Here is a 4,554-nt window from a genome sequence, read left to right on the forward strand (position 1 = left end):
GCACAGTGGACAGTGAGCTACATACAGATGGTGCATCAATTTGTAAACACTATAACTGCAGACCGGGAGATCGGCTAGAGTACACGTAGTTTGAGCGGGACAATGCTACGCATCATACAGTTAATAACACTATGACTTTCTTGGATAAATGGTTTCCATGGACAAGTAATTTCGAAGGGGTTATGGCCCCTTCGGTCTTCTGTTCCCGATTTTTTCTTGTGGGGAATACCTTAAGGATGCTGCTTATAAAACTCATCCTCACACTATTCCCGAATTTTGGAGCGAAATTGAACGCCATGTCACTGAAACTCCTTAACAAACGTTACAATATATGTTTAAAAGCATGCAACGTCGAATTCAGATGCGAATCGCATATTGGAGGCCGCTTCCAACTACTATTGTACGTTACTCATTTTTCCATAAGGTTGCGTCACTTTATGAACATCCTGCTGTACTTCTCCCAATACCTCTGCTATCCCAGATAAATTCACAAGAATACGAAATGAAAATTTTTCGGTACGATCTCCATCCTTTTTATTGCTTCTCTTTTCTCTCGCTCACTTTTTTTTCTCTTTGACCAAGTTCGTATAGGTTCCTGTCTAAAATGTTCTAAAATCGGATACTACAGTGCTTTCTTGAGGTATTTTATGCACAATACAATAAAATTTAAGCTGAAGTCATCAATATACAATTTTTTTTTTCCAAACTAAACCTGTGAACAAACATAAGTCGGCTGATAACTGGCAGGAAAATATCAAAGATCTGTTTCATTTTTCCATTTCGATCAGTGTTCAAATTCTTTTAAGAAAATTTGTTTTTTTCGAACAATTTAAATTAAATACAAAGAAAGTATTATGATAAAACGGTTATTGAAATAGATTATAGAATAAGAAAGTGCTCAGAAATCTATTAATATATATATATCAAAAAAGATCTATAATCACTTGGCAATTTTAATTATTAAATGCTTGATCATCAGCATCTGAGGATGTACTGTTGTATCTACGGAATTACACTTTAAGTTAAAATTATATATAATTTTAAATTACTATAATAAAACTTTTTTGAGATTCGGTCAAAGGTTCCTTCTCTCATCTTACCGGAACATTTTTTTTTTAAATATAAAATTTTGTACTTAACCTTAACTTTAACCTAAATATATTTCTCCTTGTCATACTCTTGCGGAACTGATATTAATGACGACCTTCAGCTCTTCTTGAAAAGTCAATGAAGTTTGTAAAATGTAAAATACATTGATTTAAGATAAATGTAAAAAAAAAAAAAACAGATGTTTTGGAGGGTTTAGTTTAATGAATACTGAAACTATTATAATGAGATAACAGTACGTTCTGAGTTAGCCCGAGCTAATTTCTTTAAAGTAAGATCCTTATTATGCAATCGGAACATTTTTTTACGAACTCATTGAAGAGCTGCAGTGTTATTATGTTTTATCAGCATTGTTATACGGAGTTAAACAATCAGCTTGTTAAAAGCTTATAAAGCATTTCAAGATCGGATGCCTTTGTCTTGTGACTACATACACTCATTCTTAGAATTTCTAGGATAGATCGAGTATAAATGTAGAGATTCTTCGAAAAATGAATGACACAAGAGTTATTAATTTTCATGAAAAAGAGAAAAAGCATATTTTTGTTGAACCTTTTAGGTGTAATATTTATGGTCTCATGCAGTTGTTAACTGAAGTTAAATTGAAGGAAAGGGAGGAAATTTTTAGAAGAGATTCTCATGGCTTAGAAAGCTTCTTGATGTTTGATTTATTGCGAGGCTACCTCAGAATAGAAAGTATACCGGATGATGATTGCCAACACTTTCGGTGAAGAAATGGATCTTATTTGGAGGTTTATCCGCCTCTCCCTGGTAGACTAGACCGAAGTCCATAATGAAACCAAGTCAAGGGTATGAACTGAAGTTGAATTCACTAAGAAAACTAGGAATAAATTTCGTTGTTGCGAACAACATTTTTAGTGGTATGTTATTATTCATTTGCCTCAAATTTACACACGAATTGGCTCTATAAAATGTAAAACTAGTTGCGGGGTTCATGTTTCTGCGAACTAGGTTAGTTAGTTCAGAGAACAACGATGTAGGACATTCAAAATTTCCGGATGAGGCCTGCAGCGAAGGCAAAAGCTGAATTTATAAAACACCGATGTAAATGTCTACCAAGGCATTTACATCAGTGGCATCCCAACGAGGCCTGGCTTATTACTATGAGGTGTAAAAAGTTGGAGGGCGAAAAACGACTTCCATTAAAGCTCATCAGGGCTAGAAACGAGGAGGGTGGTGTGGAGACCGGAAGCCCCACAAGACGGATGTCTTCCTCTACGGGGTTTGGATGAAGAGATGATCCCAAAAAAAAAAAATGCGTTCATGTCGTTGAAGATATATTATAGTAAAAAGGTTTCAGATTATTATTAAATTTAAAAACAACCTGAATAAATTTCACACAGTTTATTTGTTTTAAATTTTGACAAGATTCTGTTCCAAGTATTAGGTAGGAATTATTTGGGAACAGCGAATTGTTAACAGCACGAATTATTAACATTATTAGGGAACATCGAGAATTATTAAGGACCGCTTTATTAAGTTGTCTTACCACTTAATAAATATTTGGTTAGCTATTTATTCTTTGAATATTTTAATCCCTTTTGTATAGGAATAGGGATTAAATCTCTTTCTTCTATATTAAAAGGAATGTTGGTTAAAAGTTCTCATGCATATAAATGAGAGATCTCCATCAATTTCGTGAATTTATGCCCTAGTTACAAGAAATGAGTATTAAGTAATATTTATTCACATCAATATGGAATTAGTTGTAAATATTATTCACATATTCTTTATCCTTTTCCTTGATCATTAATTATGCTTAAAATTATTTACAATCCTTAGATATTTAATATAAATGTTATTTATGCAATGGAATTTCAAGAGGTAAAAAAGTAACTAATTTTACTCATTATTAACGGTAACATAAAAATTATTTAAAATTATATTTACATTTTATTGTTAATCTTTTGATGTTAATTTATTTTGATAGAATAATCGTCTTTCCATCAAACTTTACCTTTCTAATTTAAAAAAAAATCTGACAGTTGTAGGACTTACCCAGTCATGCGGCTTTTTTCTAATGCACGTCTTATGCACGCATACCCACACAACTTAATTTAGAATATTTATCATTTTATTTAAATATAATATCTTTTGTTTATTTAATTCAATAGATCTAGCTAAAGCGCGCGCACATAACGTATTTCATTCGCACGGGTGTGGCGGTAAATTTTTTTTTTTTAACCTCGGAGACCACCTGTAGATATAACTTCAGAGGATAAGATGAATGATAATTTTTTTGTAGCGTGTGAAAATGCCATGCCTGACCGGGATTCAAACCCAGTACCTGTAAGCTTGTAAGCCACTGTAGCGGGAACGGTAAGACATCCGTCTCTAGAATTGGGTGTGGCGATACTAGCGGCCACTTTAAATACTATTCATTTATTTAATTTAGAGAGCAACATGCTCCTGACGAGCAGGCAAACAGGATTGTTAACGTTATAGCTCATGCTCTAGACGAGAAACAGTACTATTCAGCCATTTTCCTCGATGTCAATCAGGCTTTAGACAAGGTTTGGCATGTAGGGTTGCTCTATAAACTGAAAAAGTTTTTACGTGATATAAGATCTTACCTAGAACACAGGTTCTTTCAAGTTAAACATGGAGAGATTTTGACCGATTTCTTCCTTATACAATCAGAGGTACCTCAAGGAAGCGTTCTCAAGGAAGGACCCATGTTTTATGTTCTGTTTACGGCTGACATGCCAATTATGGCAGATGGGCGATACTGCAATTCTTGCTGTCCACGAAAATCCGACTACTTCGTCTCGTTTTATTAAAGATTATATTATTCTCCTCTAATCGTAGCTACATGTTGGAAAATAAAAATAAACGAAACAAAATCAAAGCACGTCACATTCACCCTTTGTAAGGAACACTGTCCTCCTTTCCATCTTACTTTACGGTATACAAGTCTGGGAAATAGCTCTGCGTGCCGACAAGAACAGAAGAGCCCTTGAAGGAATTCAACGGCGCATGGGCTTAAGAGTGATATGCGCATATTCTTCAGTCTCCACCGAGGCAGTACTCGTAATTGCAGGAGTTCCTCCGCTTAAACAACTGGCGGAGATGCGAGTGAGTATAGCATGTGGACAACCTTCTAAAGAAGCATATGAAGAGATGCTGCGTAATTGGCAACATCGTTGGGATGTAGCCAACACGGGACGATGGACACATCGTTTGATACCTTTGATCCGACCATGCATAGAAAGGAAGTTCGGGGACATAAATTACTGGATAACGCAATTTTTTACAGGGCATGGGTCGTTCAGGTCCTATTTATATGCGAGACTAAGGGTAGATAACAACAACTGTCCTTACTGTGGGGCTTATGAATCCCCTGAACATGTAGTATTTGAATGTAACCGTTGGACTGAAAGCAGGCAATCCTGTGTAAGACGTATAGGGCCATTATCTACGGAGAAT

Source organism: Lycorma delicatula, chromosome 7, assembly GCF_047948215.1.
Source record: "Lycorma delicatula isolate Av1 chromosome 7, ASM4794821v1, whole genome shotgun sequence".
Classification (NCBI taxonomy): Eukaryota; Metazoa; Arthropoda; class Insecta; order Hemiptera; family Fulgoridae; genus Lycorma; species Lycorma delicatula.